This window comes from Bidens hawaiensis, unplaced genomic scaffold, assembly GCF_021521415.1.
Source record: "Bidens hawaiensis isolate Kalapana, Puna unplaced genomic scaffold, B.hawaiensis_p1.1 tig00055190_1, whole genome shotgun sequence".
NCBI lineage: Eukaryota > Viridiplantae > Streptophyta > Magnoliopsida > Asterales > Asteraceae > Bidens > Bidens hawaiensis.
The window spans coordinates 13,920-40,250 of record NW_027499973.1 but is presented as its reverse complement, the minus strand read 5'-3'; the positions used below and the strand labels follow the sequence as shown (position 1 = coordinate 40,250).

The window sequence follows — 26,331 nt, the reverse complement described above, 5'->3', positions numbered from 1 at the left end:
TTTCATCCAGGGTGCAGAGTACCCAGAGCTTATCCGCACGTTAACGGGTAAAGATGGCATGCCATCCACATGGGATGCCATCATGACGGCAGCTAAACGCTTTGCCGAGACAGAGAAGCAACTGGGTAGAAATCTTTCCCAGAACATAAACCTCTACACGCAGAGGACAAGAGAAAACAACGTCCGTACCGCCCGCCGAAACAAAAAGCGGAAGCTTGGTATTTGGCAGTCAAGGATAAACTTTGACACCTCATCCAGCTCCCGCCCTCTCTTAGGCGGAAGGGACAACACGCACTCGTCAAACCGGAATCCAAGATGGACGCCACTCACCAAAAGCGTCACCGAGATATTTGCCACCAAGAAACTCCCGTGGCCAAAGGCTCCAATAATCCGACAGCGTCATAACGCTGATCAGAGCAAATCCTGTGACTTCCACGGGACCAAAGGCCACACCACAGAGGAATGTACATCTTTGAAGGATATTGTCGAAACATTCGTCAAAGATGGAAAACTTACACACCTCGTGGCGTCAATCAAGAACGGAGGGAGGAATGACAACCGATACAAGGGTAACGGACGAAAACCCGTCGACATCAGCATTCACATGGTTCATGGCAACGTCAGAGGAAGAAAACGACGAACATCAGAGCCAAGTGAGTGGAAGGAAGCTGAAGTGCGCTTCCCGCGTGTGCCAGGAGAGCCCAGCAAAGAAGGCCCCGTAGTCATCAAAAGCCAGCTGGAGCACTACATCACTTCCCGCACTCTTGCTGATAATGGCGCTTCGTCAACCGTCATGTATAGGCAGTTCTTCGACAAACTGGACGACGAAGACAAAGAACGCCTAGAAACGGTCTACGCCTCGATGGAAGGGTTCGATGGCAGCACAAACACCCCCTTGGGTATCCTATCTTTCCCCGTCACTCTCACGGACGGGAAATACTCCCGCACAGAAGACGTGGACTTCGTCGTAATGAGGAAGCCACACCACACATACGACATTCTCTTCGGGAGAGATGGGATGGCAAGATTTAATGCCGTGGTGCCTTCGGTCCACGACATGATGGGGTGGCCATCAGCTGAGGGTGTCGCGATGATCACAGGTATTCTCTAGGTATGTATCGCATCTGTCTCATCTAAACCCAAACCAAAGATGGCTAAACCAAACATTACCGAGCCAGAAGAATGGGCCTTCAATGGCAAAAACCCTGACCAGGCTGTTACCATTGGCCCAACAATCACTGATCCCACACGCACCTTACTCAAACGCTTATTGCAAAAAAAACGCTGACATCTTCGCGTGGACACCAGCTGACATGACTGGTGTACCCCGAAGTAAGGCGGAGCATAAACTCAAATGTGACCCGGCTTTTACGCCGGTCATTCAAAAGCGTCGAGTAATGGGTGCGGAACAGGCTAACGCGTGTAGAACCCAAGTCAAGGAACTCCTTGACGCAGGCATCGTACGCGTTAGTAAATATCAAACGTGGGTTGCAAATCCCGTCATGGTACCGAAATCTAACAAACAATGGCGCATGTGCATAGATTTTAAAGACCTAAACAAAGCATGCCCCAAGGATTGTTACCAGTTACCCGAAATTGACCTTAAGGTAGATTCGTTAGCACCGTTTCGCCTTAAATGCTTCCTTGATGCGTATAAGGGATACCATCAGATCCACATGGCCGTTGACGATCAGGACAAAACCGCATTTCGGACGCCCAATGGCACGTTTTGTTATCAAATGATGCTATTTGGACTTAAGAACGCCGGGTCCACATACCAACGCCTGATGGACAAGGAGTTCCATGCCCAAATCGGGAAGAACTTGGAAGTTTACATGGATGACTTGGTCATCAAAAGCCTTGAGCCAGAAGCGATGTTGAAAGACATCGAAGAAACTTTCAACACGCTCAGACGGATAAACATGAAGCTCAACCCGAGCAAGTGTTCTTTTGGGATGGAAGAAGGGAAGTTCTTAGGAGTCATCGTTACCAAAGATGGCTTCAGAGCGAACCCTGAAAAGGTCGAAGCCATTATCAAAATGGAATCACCTACGGACAGGCTCAGACGCTGAATGGACGACTAGTCGCACTTAACCGCTTTTTGGCAAACCATGCGGATAGGTCGTTCCCATTCGTGTCAACATTGAGAAATTGCTTGAAGAAAACGCACTTCCGCTGGACACCAGAAGCGGAAGCAGCTTTTCAGAAGATTCGGTCACGCTTGATTGAACTCCCAATGCTCACAGCACCAGAAGCGGGGGAGGAATTAATTCTCTACCTTTCCGCCACAGACAGAGCAACCGGGGCAGTCTTACTAGTAGAACGAAAAGGCATCCAAATGCCCATCTATTATGTAAGCCGCGTCTTAACGGACGTGGAAACCCGGTACTATACCATTGAAAAATTAGTCTTAGCGCTTGTACAGGCTTCACGCAGGCTAAGACGATATTTCCAAGGTCACCCAATCACCATTCTCACCAACTTCAAACTTGCAAACGTTCTAGGCAAACCCGAGTTGTCGGGACGCCTAACCAAATGGGCAATTGAGTTGGGAGAATACGCAATAAAGTACAATCCAAGACCAGCCATAAAAGGCCAGGTCTTGGCCGACTTTATTGCGGAAGTCCCCGCATCGCGAGAAACAGAGTGCCAGGAAGAGGCTCAACCCTCTTCAGCACAGAACATTGATGATGTCTGGCGACTCTATACTGATGGAGCAGCCAATAACGAGGGTTCAGGCGCAGGGTTGAAACTAACTAACCCAGCAGGCCAAGAGTACACTTACGCTATTCGACTGGATTTTCCAAGTACGAATAACGAAGCGGAGTACGAAGCATTCTTGGCCGGGTTGAGAATTGCGCGTAAGATGGGAGTGAAAAACTTGGAAGCCCACGTGGATTCCATGTTAGTAGCCAACCAGATAAACGGGACGTACACGGCCGTGAACGACACAATGGCCCTGTACCTCGCACAAGCAAAAACCCTTATGCGCGATTTCAACGATTGCAAAGTGGTGCACATCAAGCGAAGCGAAAACAAATCTGCGGATGCGTTAAGCAAGCTTGCATCGTTAGCTTTCACCCACTTGGGAAAGGACATCCGCGTTGAACTCCTTGGAGCACCATCAGTCCCGCACAAGGAAATTTGTGTCATCCAAACCGGCACGGAAACATGGATGACACCAATCTTAAATTACCTTGCGGCGGGTATATTACCAGAATCGAAGATACAGGCAAGAAAGATACGCTGTAAATCACTGAACTATCAACTTGTTGATGACATACTTTACAGGCGTAACTTTCTTGGCCCATTACTCAGATGCGTTGACAACCAAGATGCCGACTACCTCCTATGGGAAGTACACGAAGGCATCTGTGGAGTACACGCAGGTCCACGCGCAGTTGTAGCTAAGCTAAACAACGCGGGATACTTTTGGCCGGGGATGCATACGGATGCGCTGGCCTACATCAGAAAATGTAGGTCCTGTCAGCTCTACGCACCCAACACGCATCGCCCAAAGAACGAACTTGTTCCAGTCACTTCTTCATGGCCATTTCAGAAGTGGGCCATCGACGTGACAGGCCCATTTCCCACAGCAGCAGGGAACGTTCAGTTCCTAGTGGTAGCCATCGACTACTTCACCAAGTGGATAGAAGCAAAACCTTTAGCCCAAACAACTGCAAAACATATCAAAAAATTTATTTGGGAATTTATTATTTGTCGTTTTAGACTTCCACAGAATTTGGTGAGCGATAATGGCACCAACTTTGCTGACACGAAGCTACAAAAGTGGCTGGAAGAACTTCAAATCACCCACACCTTTACCTCAGTGGCACACCCGCAAGGTAATGGTGAGGTGGAAAGAGCAAACAAGAGCATCGTCGACGGCATAAAGTAAAGACTCCTGGAGCATAGATCCGGCTGGGTGGACGAGGTTCCACACGTCCTTTGGGCAAACAGAACGCTAAAAAAGGCAAGTACGGGAGAAACCCCGTTTAGCCTCACCTATGACACTGAAGCCATGGTCCCGGTCGAAATTGGTCAACCCTCACCAAGAGTCCTGACTCAACCAGAAGACAATGATGCGGAAAGACGGTTAGACCTTATGCTAACCGAAGAACGTAGAGACTTAGCCGCAGCGCGTGAAGAGAACTACAAGCGACAAATGCAAAAGTAATACAACGCGCGGGTAAAGCTCTGCAACTTCAATGTCGGAGACTACATACTGCGTAACAACGAGGCTTCGAACCAAAAGCGCCCAGGAAAGCTGGCCCCGGCCTGGGAAGGGCCATACGTTATTAAAGAAGTTTTGGGAAAGGGCGCATACCGGCTCGAAAGGCTCGATGGCACCCCCATCCCAAGAACATGGAATGGAGCTCAATTACGCAAATGTTACATGTAGATCAATTCCAAACTTGTAAAGAAAAGGCCTAGAGCCACTTCTAATGGAAATGATTCTCCTTTATCACATTATGTTGATAGCCTTACCTTTATACTTATGAACTGACCACACTGATATGCCGGTATTCACCGCATAAATAAGTGTGGAAAGAAGTAAGTCGTTGCGTGTGGAAGGCGACACAACCCGCATAAACACAAAAACAGTAAATATTTCTAAGGGGAAGATGAGGAAAACCTTTACGCAGGTCAGATATAGGTAGTTTGGCCATCCTGCTAAGTGAAAGTGACGGTCTTACCCGCACAATCATGATAGAGGAAGCAGAACATTAACCTATTATCTAACACGCGTCGAAAGGTTAACTTATTCAAAACACTTAGAAAATTGCTAAGTTAAACTAAAATATGCATGAGCAAAACAAATAATGTTTACAAGGCAAGACATTAACAAAATATTTATATTCACAATAAAAATTCAAACATTACAAGAATGGCTAGGTATCTACCCGCCTACCAAAATACAAATCTATTCTAACGGTTGGAAGGGATCTCAAGGTTCAAGCTTCAGGACCACTCCCTCCAAACCCACTTGAACCCGCACCATCAGTTATCTGCGGCGGTTCGAGGAAAGCCTTGAGAACAGAAAGCCCGTCAACAGCAGCCGCAATTTCGTTCACCTTCTCTACAACCGGATGCGGGAAGGCAGCGTACTGGTTCACAGCTTGGTCGTAGGCGGCTTCAGTGTCTACATCGTGTAAAGGAAAGTTGGAAGGCGGGACGCCCTTCTCAGCAAATCCTAGACCAAGCAGGAAACCAGCTTTCTCCCCATCCTCATGAGAAGCGTTGAGGGCTGCACTCATGGCATCGTCATAGGATGTGTTCGCAAAAATCCGATGCACAACCTACAAAAAAAAATAATAATATCAAAAACTTTTCTAAGTATAGAGAAAAGCGTAAAGCAAAGAAATTATGAAGTTATGCGTACCTGCGGCAACGCTTCTCTTAGAAGCCATTCCTTAGTGATCAGAGCTTCTTGGAGGGTAGCTTGAGCTTGATCGCGGGCGCGTTCGGATTCATTCTTGGTGAGGTTGGCAAGCAACACATCCTTAGCAGCAGCCTCTTCAACGCCCTTAAGCTTACGCTCAGTGCGATCAAGCATACCCTTTTGATCCAGGAGCTTCTTGGCGTCTTCTAAGGCCAAAGCATCATGAGCCTGCTGAAGCTTCTCTAGTTTGGCTTTAAGCTCCTCATTCTCGGCGCGCAGAGGCTCAGCAATGGCTTCAGCTTTGGTGGCCCTCTCGGTCGCGTTACACGCAGTTTCCTTGGCCAACCTAAGCTGTTCGTTAACAGCTTGGGTAGCCTTGGAACGGGCCTCATGCCTGGCCTGAATCTCGACCTCAAGGTCCTTGAAGGCCTTCTCCTTCTCCGCAGCGGTGGCAGCAAGTCTCTTGTTCTCCTCCCGCAATGCTCGCGCCTGAGCCACTTCTAGGCTACGCGCCGTCCTCAACTTGTCGCTTTCACGACAAAAAAGTTCGACGCGCGGCTGCTTCCGGGCAAGGAGGATTCGGAGCTCATTAGACAGCCTACCCTCCTGGTAGCTGGCCATTGCCTCCCCCAACGCACCGCTCAGGGCAGCGTGGCGCGCCCACTCGACGCAGTCCGCAGCCGTTCGGAGGGTCGTTCCCCGACGGATATTCCACCGTGGAGCATACACCTCATTGGAATCCGAAACTGCAAAAACAAAAAACAGTTAGGAAAAAAATGATAAGAAGGAATAATAGGCCAAAGTAACCCCACGCACCTGTAGGGTCGATAACAGGCCGGTAGCCGCCAAACCTATCACCCGAACCTAAGGGATATCCATCCAAGAGGTCAAGGAGATGGGAAGGAGGCAAAGATTGGCTAGAGGTCCCAACCGCGAACATACCTGAAGAGCCAGCCATGGACGAGGTAGTCGCTGGCGCCGGAGGAGGCATGGTAGAAGCCACCGTGGTGGAGACCATCGGAGGTGAACTCATTGGAGATGAACTCACAACCGTGGTCGCCGCTGTGGAGGAGCTTGCAGAAAAAGTCACCGCCGGCCCAGTGAAATATGAGGTAAAGATGGCACTGACGGCCGGCGGAGATGACGTCACAACTGGAACAGTTGCCTCAACAGAATGAGCAACTGAACCAACACCAGAAACAGGCGCAGCCGCCTGGGTCACCGCCTCAGATAGGTTGACCAAACCTATTGTCGTGGGTCCGGAACTGCTCCCTCCCGCACCGCTCTGGAAGGCGGATGCGTCCACTCCTGCGTGAAGACAACAAAAGATAAAAAAAAAGGCGGAAAGAAATGCGGGAAAGGTAAACATTATACTAACGGGTTTTCTTAATCTTGAAAGTTCTGACGGGCGGAGACGAACCCGATGGAACTGGCCTCTTCACGCCAGTCACCGTTGCAACGCTTGGTTGCCCAGAGGTGACAGCCGTCTCAACCTCCGAGACAATAGTCTCACCACCACCGAGGTTCCCCGCCGCCTCCTCACTTTCAGTCTCGGAATCAGACTGATTCCTCAGGTCGACGACGGAGGTATCCTTCGCCTTGCCCTTCACGCCAGGAGCCTTCTTCTTCCTCACGAAGAAAGGCCCGTCTGCGGATCCCTCATCAGAACATGACAAAATTAGAGGAACTCCAGCAGAAGTTTGAGCATGAAGAGGGCGAGGATTAAAGAATCTCTTACCTGGCCGAGTGGCGCTCAAAATTTCGTGGCCCGGCGGGTAGACCTCTACGAATCTATCCGCCGTTTGCTCCAGAATGGGCAACTCGTTCTCGTCAAGATCGCGAGTACCCAGCCGGGCGGGACCACCAGTCTCCCGTGGATGCAGGAGCTATTGTAAGTCGTTCTCCTCTGAAATATAAAAAGATTAACGGTTAGAAGAAAAATCCTAAATCAACACAAAAGATGGAGCATACCGTAAGGAGTAAAGTTCAAACCGTATTCGAGGATGATAGGTATTTGCGGCGTCTCAGATTCGACATCCTTCCATACCCGGCTCATCCCAAGCATCACCATCCCAGACTCCGCAAAGCGGTAAACCGGAGTCTGGATCTGGGAGATCTTGGCGAACCATTCCGTCTCCTGGTAGTTGGAGGGGTGAAGGTTAGGGAGTGCCCTCCCGTTCTTGAACGTCATCGCGATGGGGACGACGCGAGCGGAGATGTAGAAAAACTCTCGCTTCCAAGACCGAAGACTGCGCTCGGTAGCGCAGATCTTCAAACCCTTGATCCGAGTGACCAAGGTATACCAGCCCTGGATGCACCTCCAGGAGTAGAAGGTCATCAGGCGGTCGACGCGGGGCTCGATGCCCAGAATGTGGCACACCCATTCAAAATGGCAAACCTTAGCGATCGCCATCGGGTGCACCCCCGTCAAGTGTACACCGTGTTTCTCCAGAACACGGTATACGAACTTCGTTAATGGGAATCTGAGATTCTCATATATGAAGAATGAGGCATAAACCCCTATCTTGCCCTTAGGAGCATAATACACCGTCTGGTGGGGCTCTGGAAACTCAGGCTCGTAAGGCTCGAGCATGAACTTCTTGACGATATAGTGATACAAATCGACAGAAAGAGTACACTGGCACTCGCCAGCAGTACTCTTATCGTCCTTATCAGACGTGGACGTCGGGTTCTCGAGGTATACATCAGACTCCTCGACGTTAATCTCGGGATCATGTGTAGAAGACATTTTTAGGTGTGAAAGAGAACGATTTCAGGAGAATGCTCGACTGAAAAGTTAGAGTATTCACCGGAAATCGCTTAGAAGAAGAAGAGTGAAGTGAATGTATGAATTGAGATGCACCCTCTCCCCCCTTTATATACTCATCGCGATGAATGCGTTGAATTTAATGCGGAGGAGAGAGAAAGCGCGGGTACAATGAAACGGCGACACGTGGAAAAAGCAAGATGGCAACAGCTGTCGAAAGGACGCGTGCCGTAAAACTCGCGCTCACGCGCCCGAAAACTCACGCCCACGCGCCTGAAAAAGCGTCTGGATTGACCACATACTGTCACGTCGTCATAGCTTCCTGCACGTCCTGAAACCGTCAGAAGAAACCGTCAGAAGACGCTAACGTCCCTTCAGCCGTTTGGACTGTCCTTATCCTTTCACCAACTCTTCGAATTTCAGAGATTCAAAAAGATTCAAAAATAAGAGGGAATATACCCCCTTACCTTGGAAAACAAGGAACCGTAAGAGAAGTGCGGGTACAGTGTCAAGGCGAAACCCTTCACATACTTAGCACTTGCAGGGAATTGAAGCCAAGATACCTTGGTAAACAAGGAACAGTAAGACAGGTGCGGGTACAGTGTCAAGGCGAAACCCTTCACATACTCAACACTTGCAAGGAATTGAACCCAATAAGGATCTTATGGGCTATGCTCGCGGAAAGAGAAATAACACCTCCGCATGGCGGGAACGTTGAGAACTAGATTGTTTGAAGCTTCAAGGTGGAATTGGTGGTTTAACATAATTGATCACTATGTCCAAAACTACCAAAACATCGTGAAGAATCTATACAAGTGAAACTCAACGCTCCCGACTTGCGAAGAGGTTAAACACCTACCCGCATCATAACCAAAGATCAGGCAGAAAAGTCGGGAATTTCTGCAAGTGACATTAGGAAAACTGCGGGAAGAATCCCCACGGAAAACCTTAAAAAACAAAAACCCCTCTTTAAAACCCCTTGCTTAAAGTCCAAAAGTTCACCTCACTTATTAACAATTCATGAGAAGAACAATGGACTGGGGGGACTTGAAGAGGTAGGTCCCCGCAAAGCCTCGTTGGACCCGCAAGACACACCTTGAAGAGGTACGTCTGCGCAAAGACCAACTGGTTCCGCAGGACCCACCATGCTTAGAGAGATGAAGACCTTACACGCAGTAAGCCAGCTGTTCCCGCAGGAAAGCCTCCTTTGGTACAGTATCCTGCCTGTTCCCGCAGCTATGGGTACAAGCCAAGAAGGAAGGCTACCCGCACTAACAGTAAGGCTACACGCATAAGGCACTAACTCTTATACTTCAGTAATGTCACGAAGAAGGAATGAGCAGGGCGGGAATATTCCCGCCCAAAAGAGCCAGTCCGTACGCTTCTGGAAGATCTTTTGTACTATACCTGCCAAGGTACGGACAAAATAGACAAGATCTGACCAAAGCAGCCCATGAATCAATCACAGGGTGACAGCTCACCGACAATAGTACGAGGAGGAGCACGCTCCAGTACAAAATGTCACTATCAGCCGCTGCTTACCACCAACTCCCATCGTGGCACGTACATAGCCCGTAGTTGGTGGAAAAGGAATATTATACAGCTGGCCGTACCTGCTTGGAAACCTACCTTCGGCTATAAATACTCCAACACCTTGGAACGGTATTATCATCTTATCATATCTTCTCTCTAGCTATTTCTCTCAATATACACTTATATTCAGAGCAATCTAGTCTGATTCTCACGCCGGAGGGTGGTCACAAGGAGGAACCCCCCCTTCTCAGTGACGAGCTCACGGTATCTGTTTTGCAGGTCGAGAAGAATAACCATTTTTGCCGGACCTAACCCTCGTGGGAAACATCTACGTAACCCTAAGATTATCCGTAATCAGCTGGGGTCGTTTAGTTTTTCTTCAAATAAGGAGACGTATTTTGCGGTGTAATCTATATTGACGATAACATGTTACAGATGATATGACTATCTAGAAACAATCATATTTCTAATCATGCGTATTTCATTCGTATTATCAAATTCGGTGAACGACATTAAATCAACATCCTTAACGTGGGTGAAATAAATGAACGTGCATCGAGTGGGAAAAATAAAGTCAGTTAAACTTCGTAAATTTTCCAATTTAGTAGGTTGTATGCTTTAATTTTGTATCTTGTTTTTGTTTTTTTAATGCTTATGTCTTGTAAATTGTAATAAGTGGTCATTTTTTTGGGTTATTAAAAAGTGGCATTTCAAAAAAAGAAAAAGAAAAAAAAGCTAAACCAATAATCCTAGTTTTTTTTTTTGAACGACCAACAGAGACCCTCCAAACACGGTACTGGTCAAATTCCCGTAATCGGGATACGCCACTGCCGGTCCACCCCAGATGCGCGGAAACCCCGTGGAATGGGTAAAACCGCGCCCCCTTTGGACTCGAACCTGGGATAAACCCCGGGCCAAGCCTTCACCGAGATAGGTTTCACCACTACGCTGCAGTGGATCACCTACCAATGATCCTATTTACTTTATTATTACACAATATTGTTTATATAATCTTAAAACTTCGTAAAATTTATATATATATTAAAAGAAACCTAAGATTGCACTGTAGCAATCTACAATGACCTTTATGTTTGTACAGTTTTAGTCCTTGTTATTTGAGGTACACCTATTTTTGTCCTTGTTGTTAGCTATACTATATAGTGTGCTTTTTTAGCACCTTGATTTTGTCTATGTATGATTTAGGCCCCTACCTTTTTCATGTCTCTTTGTATTTTTAACGGGACATACACGTTATGTTCTATCTCTAATGGGATGAACCCGGGTAATATCTTATCTCTTAACGGGTTAAACTCAGGTAATGCATTATCTCTAGCGGGTTGATTGGGGGTATGTTTTATCTCGAATCAATACCGACCGAATTTCCTTTGCGTACATCGTGGACACACGATAAATAAATGATATGTTGCATAGCTATGGCGCAACGAGTCAGGGGTGTACTAGTTAACTATTAACTATTTAAAAACATTTAATAGCATATATATATATATATATATGTTGCATAAGGTTAACAAGTTCAAGCTTAACCTGTTTACTCGACAAGCCCTTATAACACAAAGTTGGCCTATATATTTTCAAGATTTACTAGAGCTTGGCTAGCAAATCTCACCATGTAAAAGAAAACCAAAATGCTTTTGTCCATGATCAATGGCCAATAGGTACCCACTTCAATATTCAAACTTTCTCTACATGAGCTTAACACTGTATTCCAAAGTCTCATTTCACGAGGGGAGGGGAAGGAAATTAGGAGAGAAAAGAAATGAGACGAAAAGTTTTTTTTTTTTGTGTTCCGAGTTAAATGAGTCAATCACAGGGTGACAGCTCACCGACAATAGTACGAGGAGGAGCACGCTCCAGTACAAAATGTCACTATCAGCCGCTGCTTACCCACCAACTCCCATAGTGGCACGTACATAGCCCGTAGTTGGTGGAAAAGGAATATTATACAGCTGGCCGTACCTGCTTAGAAACCTACCTTCGGCTATAAATACTCCAACACCTTGGAACGGTATTATCATCTTATCATATCTTCTCTCTAGCTATTTCTCTCAATATACACTTATATTCAGAGCAATCTAGTCTGATTCTCACGCCGGAGGGTGGTCACAAGGAGGAACCCCCCCCCCCTTCTCAGTGACGAGCTCACGGTATCTGTTTTGCAGGTCGAGAAGAATAACCATCTTTGCCGGACCTAACCCTCGTGGGAAACATCTACGTAACCCTAAGATTATCCGTAATCTGCTGGGGTCGTTTAGTTTTTCTTCAAATAAGGAGACGTATTTTGCGGTGTAATCTATATTGACGATAACATGTTATAGATGATATGACTATCTAGAAACAATCATATTTCTAATCATGCGTATTTCATTCGTATTATCAAATTCGGTGAACGACATTAAATCAACATCCTTAACGTGGGTGAAATAAATGAACGTGCATCGAGTGGGAAAAATAAAGTCAGTTAAACTTCGTAAATTTTCCAATTTAGTAGGTTGTATGCTTTAATTTTGTATCTTGTTTTTGTTTTTTTAATGCTTATGTCTTGTAAATTGTAATAAGTGGTCATTTTTTTGGGTTATTAAAAAGTGGCATTTCAAAAAAAGAAAAAGAAAAAAAAGCTAAACCAATAATCCTGTTTTTTTTTTTTGAACGACCAACAGAGACCCTCCAAACCCGGTACTGGTCAAATTCCCGTAATCGGGATACGCCACTGCCGGTCCACCCCAGATGCGCGGAAACCCCGTGGAATGGGTAAAACCGCGCCCCCTTTGGACTCGAACCTGGGATAAACCCCGGGCCAAGCCTTCACCGAGATAGGTTTCACCACTGCCCTGCAGTGGATCACCTACCAATGATCCTATTTACTTTATTATTACACAATATTGTTTATATAATCTTAAAACTTCGTAAAATTTATATATATATTAAAAGAAACCTAAGATTGCACTGTAGCAATCTACAATGACCTTTATGTTTGTACAGTTTTAGTCCTTGTTATTTGAGGTACACCTATTTTTGTCCTTGTTGTTAGCTATACTATATAGTGTGCTTTTTTAGCACCTTGATTTTGTCTATGTATGATTTAGGCCCCTACCTTTTTCATGTCTCTTTGTATTTTTAACGGGACATACACGTTATGTTCTATCTCTAATGGGATGAACCCGGGTAATATCTTATCTCTTAACGGGTTAAACTCAGGTAATGCATTATCTCTAGCGGGTTGATTGGGGGTATGTTTTATCTCGAATCAATACCGACCGAATTTCCTTTGCGTACATCGTGGACACACGATAAATAAATGATATGTTGCATAGCTATGGCGCAACGCGTCAGGGGTGTACTAGTTAACTATTAACTATTTAAAAACATTTAATAGCATATATATATATATATATGTTGCATAAGGTTAACAAGTTCAAGCTTAACCTGTTTACTCGACAAGCCCTTATAACACAAAGTTGGCCTATATATTTTCAAGATTTACTAGAGCTTGGCTAGCAAATCTCACCATGTAAAAGAAAACCAAAATGCTTTTGTCCATGATCAATGGCCAATGGGTACCCACTTCAATATTCAAACTTTCTCTACATGAGCTTAACACTGTATTTCAAAGTCTCATTTCACGAGGGGAGGGGAAGGAAAGTAGGATAGAAAAGAAATGAGACGAAAAGTTTTTTTTTTGTGTTCCGAGTTAAATGAGTCAATCACAGGGTGACAGCTCACCGACAATAGTACGAGGAGGAGCACGCTCCAGTACAAAATGTCACTATCAGCCGCTGCTTACCCACCAACTCCCATCGTGGCACGTACATAGCCCGTAGTTGGTGGAAAAGGAATATTATACAGCTGGCCGTACCTGCTTGGAAACCTACCTTCGGCTATAAATACTCCAACACATTGGAACGGTATTATCATCTTATCATATCTTCTCTCTAGCTATTTCTCTCAATATACACTTATATTCAGAGCAATCTAGTCTGATTCTCACGCCGGAGGGTGGTCACAAGGAGGAACCCCCCCCCCCTTCTCAGTGACGAGCTCACGGTATCTGTTTTGCAGGTCGAGAAGAATAACCATCTTTGCCGGACCTAACCCTCGTGGGAAACATCTACGTAACCCTAAGATTATCCGTAATCTGCTGGGGTCGTTTAGTTTTTCTTCAAATAAGGAGACGTATTTTGCGGTGTAATCTATATTGACGATAACATGTTATAGATGATATGACTATCTAGAAACAATCATATTTCTAATCATGCGTATTTCATTCGTATTATCAAATTCGGTGAACGACATTAAATCAACATCCTTAACGTGGGTGAAATAAATGAACGTGCATCGAGTGGGAAAAATAAAGTCAGTTAAACTTCGTAAATTTTCCAATTTAGTAGGTTGTATGCTTTAATTTTGTATCTTGTTTTTGTTTTTTTAATGCTTATGTCTTGTAAATTGTAATAAGTGGTCATTTTTTTGGGTTATTAAAAAGTGGCATTTCAAAAAAAGAAAAAGAAAAAAAAGCTAAACCAATAATCCTGTTTTTTTTTTTTTGAACGACCAACAGAGACCCTCCAAACCCGGTACTGGTCAAATTCCCGTAATCGGGATACGCCACTGCCGGTCCACCCCAGATGCGCGGAAACCCCGTGGAATGGGTAAAACCGCGCCCCCTTTGGACTCGAACCTGGGATAAACCCCGGGCCAAGCCTTCACCGAGATAGGTTTCACCACTGCGCTGCAGTGGATCACCTACCAATGATCCTATTTACTTTATTATTACACAATATTGTTTATATAATCTTAAAACTTCGTAAAATTTATATATATATTAAAAGAAACCTAAGATTGCACTGTAGCAATCTACAATGACCTTTATGTTTGTACAGTTTTAGTCCTTGTTATTTGAGGTACACCTATTTTTGTCCTTGTTGTTAGCTATACTATATAGTGTGCTTTTTTAGCACCTTGATTTTGTCTATGTATGATTTAGGCCCCTACCTTTTTCATGTCTCTTTGTATTTTTAACGGGACATACACGTTATGTTCTATCTCTAATGGGATGAACCCGGGTAATATCTTATCTCTTAACGGGTTAAACTCAGGTAATGCATTATCTCTAGCGGGTTGATTGGGGGTATGTTTTATCTCGAATCAATACCGACCGAATTTCCTTTGCGTACATCGTGGACACACGATAAATAAATGATATGTTGCATAGCTATGGCGCAACGCGTCAGGGGTGTACTAGTTAACTATTAACTATTTAAAAACATTTAATAGCATATATATATATATATATATGTTGCATAAGGTTAACAAGTTCAAGCTTAACCTGTTTACTCGACAAGCCCTTATAACACAAAGTTGGCCTATATATTTTCAAGATTTACTAGAGCTTGGCTAGCAAATCTCACCATGTAAAAGAAAACCAAAATGCTTTTGTCCATGATCAATGGCCAATGGGTACCCACTTCAATATTCAAACTTTCTCTACATGAGCTTAACACTGTATTTCAAAGTCTCATTTCACGAGGGGAGGGGAAGGAAAGTAGGATAGAAAAGAAATGAGACGAAAAGTTTTTTTTTTGTGTTCCGAGTTAAATGAGTCAATCACAGGGTGACAGCTCACCGACAATAGTACGAGGAGGAGCACGCTCCAGTACAAAATGTCACTATCAGCCGCTGCTTACCCACCAACTCCCATCGTGGCACGTACATAGCCCGTAGTTGGTGGAAAAGGAATATTATACAGCTGGCCGTACCTGCTTGGAAACCTACCTTCGGCTATAAATACTCCAACACATTGGAACGGTATTATCATCTTATCATATCTTCTCTCTAGCTATTTCTCTCAATATACACTTATATTCAGAGCAATCTAGTCTGATTCTCACGCCGGAGGGTGGTCACAAGGAGGAACCCCCCCCCCCCTTCTCAGTGACGAGCTCACGGTATCTGTTTTGCAGGTCGAGAAGAATAACCATCTTTGCCGGACCTAACCCTCGTGGGAAACATCTACGTAACCCTAAGATTATCCGTAATCTGCTGGGGTCGTTTAGTTTTTCTTCAAATAAGGAGACGTATTTTGCGGTGTAATCTATATTGACGATAACATGTTATAGATGATATGACTATCTAGAAACAATCATATTTCTAATCATGCGTATTTCATTCGTATTATCAAATTCGGTGAACGACATTAAATCAACATCCTTAACGTGGGTGAAATAAATGAACGTGCATCGAGTGGGAAAAATAAAGTCAGTTAAACTTCGTAAATTTTCCAATTTAGTAGGTTGTATGCTTTAATTTTGTATCTTGTTTTTGTTTTTTTAATGCTTATGTCTTGTAAATTGTAATAAGTGGTCATTTTTTTGGGTTATTAAAAAGTGGCATTTCAAAAAAAGAAAAAGAAAAAAAAGCTAAACCAATAATCCTGTTTTTTTTTTTTTGAACGACCAACAGAGACCCTCCAAACCCGGTACTGGTCAAATTCCCGTAATCGGGATACGCCACTGCCGGTCCACCCCAGATGCGCGGAAACCCCGTGGAATGGGTAAAACCGCGCCCCCTTTGGACTCGAACCTGGGATAAACCCCGGGCCAAGCCTTCACCGAGATAGGTTTCACCACTGCGCTGCAGTGGATCACCTACCAATGATCCTATTTACTTTATTATTACACAATATTGTTTATATAATCTTAAAACTTCGTAAAATTTATATATATATTAAAAGAAACCTAAGATTGCACTGTAGCAATCTACAATGACCTTTATGTTTGTACAGTTTTAGTCCTTGTTATTTGAGGTACACCTATTTTTGTCCTTGTTGTTAGCTATACTATATAGTGTGCTTTTTTAGCACCTTGATTTTGTCTATGTATGATTTAGGCCCCTACCTTTTTCATGTCTCTTTGTATTTTTAACGGGACATACACGTTATGTTCTATCTCTAATGGGATGAACCCGGGTAATATCTTATCTCTTAACGGGTTAAACTCAGGTAATGCATTATCTCTAGCGGGTTGATTGGGGGTATGTTTTATCTCGAATCAATACCGACCGAATTTCCTTTGCGTACATCGTGGACACACGATAAATAAATGATATGTTGCATAGCTATGGCGCAACGCGTCAGGGGTGTACTAGTTAACTATTAACTATTTAAAAACATTTAATAGCATATATATATATATATATATATATATATATATGTTGCATAAGGTTAACAAGTTCAAGCTTAACCTGTTAACTCGACAAGCCCTTATAACACAAAGTTGGCCTATATATTTTCAAGATTTACTAGAGCTTGGCTAGCAAATCTCACCATGTAAAAGAAAACCAAAATGCTTTTGTCCATGATCAATGGCCAATGGGTACCCTCTTCAATATTCAAACTTTCTCTACATGAGCTTAACACTGTATTCCAAAGTCTCATTTCACGAGGGGAGGGGAAGGAAATTAGGAGAGAAAAGAAATGAGACGAAAAGCTTTTTTTTTTGTGTTCCGAGTTAAATGAGAAGGAAAGGAAAATCAAAGAATTTACATATTTCATGTGTTCCCGAGTTGAGAGGAAAAGAAAAGAAAGTTATAGTTTTACTATTATACCCTTTAAGTTCTCTCCTAATCTCTTTAATTTGAGAGGATGAACATATGATTAAATTTTCTAGTATTTTCCCTCCCATTTTCTCCTTATAAGATCTCTAAAACATGATATTTTAATATTTTCTCCTCCTTTCCTTCCTCTCCCCTCATTAAATAAGACTCGAGAACACAACGTAAATTTATTTAAGAAGATAATATAGATTCATATTTTACTACTTTACAAGAAGATGAAGAAGAAGATAATGATGATGATGATCGCGTCACTCTACTAACCTAAAAAATCGTTTCAAACTTTGATTCTTTAATATTAAAACAAACTCTACTAGGGAATTAATTAAATATTGTAGGTTTTTTGACTTTGAAGATAGCGACTAGAATGCTCTACCATGCATTGTAAGATGTTGATGATGACTATGGAAGATTCAACTTAAAAGAGGCCCCTGTTAACTTTCTCACGAATTCTTTTGAAGGGAGGTCTATTTTACGACCAGCTGATATTCTTGTGTTCGGGTGGACAGGAGGGAAACACGCCTGTGTGGATCTTACAGGAGTGTCTCCTCTTGTTGTGCTCAGGGACCGTGGGTTTGTTGTGGGTCAGGCTGCGTTGAAGGCTAAATCGGGCAAAGTTGTTAAACACGAGAAATCTTGTTTAGATAATCAACATGTCTTTCTACCATTTGCCTTTGATACATTTGGTTTTCAGGCTCCAGAGGCTGTGAAATTTTTGAGTAGGGTTCAGCGCGTCGTACACGGAACCTCTTCAGCTTCTAGGTCCCAAAGCTTCGTTTTTAACAGGATTGGCTTTGCTATTCAAAAGGGGGTTGCGGCGCAGCTTGTTGCCCGTTTGCCTGCCACTTTATTGTAATCGTCTTATAGTAAATTATATAAAACTTCGTTATGACTTAAAAGAGAGAGGGATATTCATGGATGGTTGGTAGAGAGAATGGTGTAGAAAAAAAGGGGGGACCCCATTATCAAGTTTGTTCAAGGTGTGGATTTGCGGGCGAAATTTTGAACTTCTTGGTTGGAACTTGCTCAGATCAGTGTTGTCCAGACTTGGGGCGTTTGTAAAATTCAGATGGTGACAATCTGCTAATTAAAAATGTCGTGAATGCTCTAATTACATTCCACAACACATGTTGTGGGTTCAGTCCTTCAGTCCATTCAAATGTAAGTTGATTAGATGGTATTTGAAATTAAAATAACAACATTTATTTAATCCTTCATACTTTCACACATTAACAAAGATTTGTATATATTTAAACATTTATGGTCAATCTTATTTCATTAGCATACAAAAGTGACCATTGCCCTTATGTGGAATTCTATATATGTCACAAATTCATTAAAACGACGTGACGCCATTTCCATCTAAGAAACACCCAGACGGACCGCCTTTGGGAGTCAACGCAACCTTAACCGGAATTCGTGCACCGTCTTCGACACTCACTGTGCCGGTATTATAGTTCATGTCTGTTTTAACATGGCCTGGACACACACAATTGATCGCAAAACTCGGGTATTTCTTGGCCAAAAGTCTTGAGTAAGCGCTCAAGGCTGCTTTTGAGACATATGCTGACAAAAAAGTGGGCCATCCTTTGGCTTATAATAATATCTTTGAAATCTTTCAAAAATTCATCAACTACTAAATCTATTTTCTCCTGTTAGGTTTTCACTATCACTCAATATGCCTTTAGCCCATTCATTTTTAATATTCTGAAACACACATAAATGATATATGTTACAAAGAAATATGTCATGACTCATGACCGAATAGACGCAGGTTAAAAAGAGTCGTTTTAGAAAAGAAAAACAAACAAAAGTACCAAAATAAATTCATCCGCTAAATTTGTTTTTATAGTGGCTAGTGACCGGTAGGTGGTGATAATTGTCACAAGACTAACCCATTGTATAATTTGAGTAGACCCGGTCATTTTGGCTCGGTATGGTATATTTCCAAAACAATTATCTACTAACAATAAACTACGTGTTAGAAAGATTACACTCGCCTTTAACCATCCCAAGGATGAGGAAACGTTTACAATCGTTGGGGAATCGGATGATTCGAGAATAGGAATGAAATGCTCAATCATTCTTTTCGTTCCATAGTAGTTTGTTTGTATACATTGTACAGCCCGCTCATAAGTTGCGGTTAATACCTTACTCCAGTCAATTTGGTCCCGTATCGAAAGGAAAATGGTAACAAGGTAGTAATAGTAAAAGTACAAGGTCTGTAAATGAACCAAACGAACACAAACAAGGGCATGCTGGTGTTCGTTTTGCGATGTTTACATTTCCCCCCGACTATAAACTCATCAATCACATGTTTTTCCCTTTTAAGATCATTAATTACATATTTCCCCAAACTATAAAATCAATTACATATTTCTCCTCCTAAAACATATATATCACATATTTATCCATTTCTTTAAAAATTAAGTATTGAATGACTATTTTACCCTTATTTTTCATAAATTATTTTTACCGACCATGAACGTGTTTAATCAGCGCCAGACGCATTACAGAAGCCGGACTCGTTAACCGACGATGGACGCATCGTCGGTTACTAGTGCCAGACGCGTAACGATACCTGACAGGTAACTGTCCTAGGACGTGTGACCGGCGTAACCGACCTCTAACATGTATTCATAGTTTTGTAAGAAGTACAACAAGTTGTGTACAAATCACCTCCATATGATAAAAACAAGTACCTCTTTGCCACTAGCTTTTGCAGCCCTTATAGCTTCTTCATCTGTTATAACACCATCAATCCCAGAATTGTTCACCTGTAGCTTTTTTTCGTTAACGAGCGGTCAAAAATCAAAAAATATAATATTCGGTTTTCGATCGTACCAAGATATCAAGTTTTCCAAGTTGGGTTTTCACAAATTGAGTTAAGAAAGCAACACTAGCAGGATCGACAACATCAAGTTGATGAAATGTAACAAGATCCGAAAGACGAGTGTCTTTGAATTTGGCAACAGCATCAGTTCCTCTTTTTACGTCTCTAGCGGTCAACACAACTTTGATCCCATTTGAAGCTAGTTGCTTGCATATTTCAAATCCTATACCTTTGTTTGCACCGGTTACTAATGCATATCTACACACACATATTTACATATGCAACGAAATTGGTTACCAATAACAAACACAAATACAATATATGATTAACTAATGCTTTTTTATTTTGATTTTGACGCGGTGCATGATTTTTTTTTTAAATTTGCCTTAATAATGATGTGGAAACAAACTGGACCGAGATGGATGGCTAAAAGTTGAATGGAAAATGTTTTTTTTTTAAAGTGATTGAAAATTAGTTGCAAGTTGCTACATAGAGTTAATGAAGCTCGGTAGCAACTAAGTTACTGAAGACCGGTAATGATAGTGTTACTGAAAATCGTTGACAATAATATGGATAAGGCGCCATCGGGGAGTAACAAAGTTGCTACCGATGGTGTTCCTGCCGAAACAATTAATTGTAATGGAATGAATGATAACTACAAAGCAGTTGTAATCGCCATGTGTTATAGCGGCATGCCATACCCTTTCATAAAGGGTTGCAACGATTCAAAAAATTCCGTGATGGTTTGACTCATATGAAAAAGAAAACATATGTGTTCTTTTATACTTTTATACACCCTGAATTGATACGAATTCTGGGGGTGTGCACAACACCGAAATAACTGAAAGAATATAATTAAACCTATAAAAAATCGAAAAAACCAAAACCGAACTGAACCATTGTGAAACCAAAAACAACTAAACCGAATGGTTTCATGCGTACCCCTAGTGTCCTAATGAGTTCTCTAGGAGATCTCTTTCTTTGAAATAAACTTTTGATCTTATTCGATTATTGATTTTGTGTACCTACAAAATATTTATATTTAAAAGTGATAATGTGATACTATATATTTAAAAAGCTATCCAAGTTGTATGCAATTCAAAAACCTTATTCATTGACTTGACAAACAAATTAAGTATATGAAACCTTAAATCAAATCCTAGTACCTGTTCTCCCCAGATTCTGCCATTTTTGGAGGGTTAGATGATCAAAAGCAGCCAACTGGTTATGAAATAATAATAATGGATAAAGAAAACTGCATATTAACAAGCAATTGTTAGAAGACACGTGGGCACAAAATCCACTTTATTGTACTTTTTTGTATTATTCAATAGCTATAAAATATAGATGATTGAACTTTTAATTATTTAACAAACTATTTTACACTTAAAACTCATCTAGTCATATACATAATAAATGTAAAATGTTTAAGCTCATATTATTTTTTAAGAAGGTAAATACCATATTGCTAAACCACCAACTAGTATAATTTTACATCAATTTTGTTTATTTAATTCATTTACTCTTTAGTTTTGGAGAAAGCAAACAAAATCAGTGACGGATCAAGGGGTGCACTGTTTTTAAATGTTTCAATTTCATAAAGTGGGCTATAAAAAAATTCGGGTCGGTTCGATGGTTCGATTCAGGTAAGCTTTATTACATATTAAAAATATGATACAATAATAAAAAAGAGATTATCATTAGAAATTAATTATTAACCATATAATGGTGAAATTATTAGTCACATAACGGTTACGGTTGGTGACACCGTTTTTCCTTCATCGACATTCCGGGTCAAAATACTTGACTTTCATATTAACTGACAACCACTTCAATATCATATTTGTCACAAACAGACGTGACATATTCCAACCACACTATCTTCTATTTGTGCTGAAATTTCATTATATATTTATGCATCTATACTATTTCAACAACCGAAACAAAACCGTTACGCATTAAACCGAACCAAACCAAGCCGTTACTAACATTTTGGTTTCATGGTATGGACTTTTGTGAAAATATGATAGCTCAAAATATATATGTTCACTCTGTAATTATAGGCGCACATAAAAGTATTGTCTTTATAAGGATGTTTTTGCATATTTTAGAGGCTAGATTGTGTTTGTAAATTCAAGTCTGGTTGCTATAATAGCGTAGTATCTCGAAAGTTAGTTGGGTCAAGCAATTTAGTCCAAACAATCTTTAATCAATAAATTTTTCTGCAAGTCCAAGCTTTAAATGAATATAATTATATAGATAGTTACTCTTGGCACAAGTTTGTAAAATCTAAAAATAATCTGAATATAAACTAGCAATATTAATAATATGTGTATGCACAAGGTAATGGTGAGCAAAAAGTGGATGGTAAAAATACCGGCCAAATAGAAGAATCAAACCATGATATCAATGTTAACAACAAATTCCATAGCCACTCCATCACTTTTCTAGTTTGTTTTGGTGGTGCACTCCAATTTTATAAAAGGGTGCACTCTAGATATTCATAAACAACATTACACTATAATTTCAAAAGTCGGGGATTCCCGTGCACCCCCTCACTATAATCTAAATCCGCCCCTGAACAAAATAATAAAAGAATACAACTTTAGCTATATTATTATTATTATTATTATTATTGTTATATGTTTACACCAACTCGTGTTTATTTAATTAATATTTCTTTTTTGTTTTGTTTCGGAAGAAGCAAACAAAATAATAAAAGAGAAAAACTTTACCGTATCAAGCCAATTACAGTGTCATATCACCATAATTGATATGGTATCTGGTTTATGTTGTTACTTATTTTTTGTTTTAAGTATTTTGGCACTAGTATCGTATTGAGCAATGTGATAGTGCTAGCTAAGGGTTAGTGTAATGAAAGTCTAAAGAATTGTGTGTTATATATAGCATGATTCATGAGATCATCATCCATGTTGGGATATCTATTGAATTATAAGGTCTAAATATAATTTGGCTGATTACCTAACTAAAGAGTTAGGAATTGAAGAGATCTCGTGACTAAAAAAACCATACAGATGGGTTCAAAGCCCATATTTTAATATCCCATGTCAAAACATGCATTTCCCATCTAATTATACAACGTTAGATGTTGAATTTAATGTGAAAAGCTTGACATAGAGATATTGGAACACATTATCATAATCATTCCAAGGTTTGTGTTCGGCCCTGCAAGATAAAGAAGGTTAAAATATAACCTTTAAAGAATATCAACCTCAATAATGAGGGATTGTATATTGATGACTATATATAATACAAGAATACATAAAACTCTCCTATGATTGAGGGAGAGTTGACTAAGTAAATAAGTAAAACAATATTTTACAATTTTAAAATATCTCTTCCCAATTATACTCTAATACCCCCCCTTCAATCGAAAAGGTGGTGGACCAAGCCGAAGCATAGTACGAAAAGCCTCAAAGGGAGCACGCGAAAGACTTTTTGTGAAGATGTCGGCCACCTGGAGATTGGTAGGCACAAAACGAGTGTAGAGTTTACCCGAAGGAACCAATTCTCGAACAAAGTGATAATCTAGATCAATATGTTTGGCCTGCTTGTGTGAAACAGGATTCTATTCTGAGACATGAAAATAACACTTTTATTGTCACATAAAAGTGTAGGCCGGTCAGGGGGTAGAGCATTAAGTTCCTTCAGTAAGTGAGTGATCCAAACAAGTTCACGTGTTTGCCATAACACGATACTCCGATTCACAGCTTGATCTAGAAACAGTGGGTTGTTTCTTCGCACTCCAAGATACTAGATTACCTCCCAGAAATATAGAGTATCCATAGGTTGACCGACGTGTGTCAATACAACGCGCCCAATCAGCGTCGGAGTAACCAACCAGCGAGGATTTAATCGGTTTACTAAAAGTAAGACCAAACGAGAGAGTACCTTTGACATATCGGAGTATTCGCTTTACTGCTTTGAAATGATCAATGGTTGGAGCATGTAAAAACTGGGAGACTTGATTAAACGCATAAGATAGATCAGGTCTCGTGATAGTCAAGTACTGGAGAGCTCCCACCATTGACCGATAGAGAGTTGGATCATCAAAATGTTCACCGGCCGATGTAAATGATTCCAATGGCGCAAGAGGAGTAGCAATCGGCTTAGAGTCAATCAACTCAGCACGTTTCAAAATGTCCATTGCATATTTTGATTGAGTGAGGAAGATACCGGAATCGGTATATGCTACTTCAAGGCCAAGGAAATAGTTGAGGGCTCCAAGATCCTTGGTGGCGAATTCCTTGTTGAGCCGGGATATAAAGAAGCCAATATGAAGTTCATTGTTTCCCGTGAGAATAAGGTCATCAACGTAGACAAGGAGATACATGATACAACCATCCCGTTGATAACTAAATAGGGAGGTGTCGGCACGGCTACAAGAGAAGCCATAGGAAACAAGGAAGGAACTCAATCGATGAAACCACGCACGGGGCGCCTGTTTGAGACCGTAGAGAGCCTTAGACAACTTGCATACATGATTGGGAAATTTGGAATCGACAAACCCCGGAGGCTGTGCCATAAATACGGTCTCGTTTAGGCTGCCGTTTAAAAAAGCATTTTTTACATTAGCAATGCCATTTCATTTTGATGCAATGCCATTAGCTCTTCATTCATGGCGTGCAGCCATTTCAGGTCTTTCATCGCGGTCTTGTAGCCACGTGGTTCTGTCACTGCTGTTAATGCAATATGTAGGGGGTGGTTTGAAAGGGAAGCCAGATCCGAAAAGTGTTTGGGCTTAAAAATCCCAGACTTGGATCGAGTATTCATCGTATGAGTGGAAGTTGGATTTGTTGGTTGGGTGGAATTATTCGGCTGAGAATGTGGTGAGGAGGCAGCAGGCTCGTGATTTGGTTGAGAGTTTGGCAAGTGTATTTGAGGTGGGCTTTGAGGATCGGGTAAGGGAGTGGCAGTAGTTGGTTTGAGGGATGGGCTAGGTGGTGAGTTGTTATTTAGGTGGGTAGGAGGTGTAGTGCGAGGTGGATCTGGATGACATAAATTGCAAGGCCCAGTTTCATTAATACCAATTGAGTCAATATTAGATTTTGAAGAGATTGGAGGTTGATTTGTTGGTACAATAGGCGTAGAAGAAGTGGAAAAATCATCCAAAAAAGTTGTTACCTCAGATTGAGAAATTGCATTAGTATTAACCACCCCCGTAAATGGAAAAATTGTCTCATTAAAATGAGCTTGCCGTGTAACATATATGTTATATGTTGAAGGATCGAGACACCGATATCCTTTGTATTGAGAGATATAACCAATAAAAATGCAAGGAAGACTTCGCGGTGCTAGCTTGTGTTTTGAGTATTCTCGCAAACAAGGAAAAACTTGGCAGCTAAACACCTGAAAGTTAGCAAATTGCGGCTCATGATTGAATAAAACTTGGAAAGGAGACTTGTTATCCAATAAAGAAGTGGGAAGCCGATTGATAATATAAGTGGCCGATTAGAAGGCCTTCACCCAGAATTGAGCCGGAATATGAGCATTAAATAACATAGCAAGACCCGTCTCGACAATGTGTCGATGTTTCCGTTCTGCACGCCCATTTTGTTGGGGCATGTAAGGACACGAAAAATGATGAAAAGTACCGTTATCTTCAAAAATTTTACGAACCATGTGGTTAACAAATTCAGTGCCTCTGTCGTTCTGAAAGACTTTAATAATCTTTCTTCCACATTGTGTTTGCACAAGATTAATGAATATGGGTAAAACCGCATAAAAACCCGTCTTGGTTTTCAAAGGATAAAACCACATAAACCTGGAAAAATCATCAATGTACACAGCATAATACAAGTAACCATCGTTTGACCCAACTGGGGATGGTCCCCATAAATTACAATGAATAAGGTCTAATGGATTCAACGACCGTTTAACATTAACATCAAAAGAAAGTTTTTGGCTCTTTGCCAACTGACAAGAAACACAAATGTTCGGTTTAGGTAAAACTGAAGTGACAGAAATTGCACCCAACTTATTCAAAACAGAAATAGAATCATAACAAACGTGGCCTAAACGAGCGTGCCAAAATTCAAAGGATGCTCGATTTGTAACAGATGCAACCAAGGCTTGAGGGATCTCTTTCAACACGTAAAGGACATTTTCACATACTCATTTAACGAGAATTATTTTGGTTATCCGATCCTGAATATGAAAGAAAGGTTG

At 41.6% G+C, this 26,331-nt stretch overlaps 1 pseudogene across 1 annotated transcript; it reads right to left on the bottom strand.

Annotated features, from left to right (window-relative positions):
- Positions 1 to 18,620: 18,620 nt before the first annotated feature.
- Positions 18,621 to 21,385, bottom strand: LOC143600998 ((+)-neomenthol dehydrogenase-like; annotated as a pseudogene). Its single transcript, XR_013147577.1, has 5 exons — positions 21,309 to 21,385; positions 20,154 to 20,400; positions 19,997 to 20,086; positions 19,310 to 19,477; positions 18,621 to 19,016 (listed from the first exon to the last, which is right to left on the bottom strand). The product of XR_013147577.1 is annotated as a (+)-neomenthol dehydrogenase-like (transcript).
- Between the last annotated feature and the right edge of the window lie 4,946 nt (positions 21,386 to 26,331).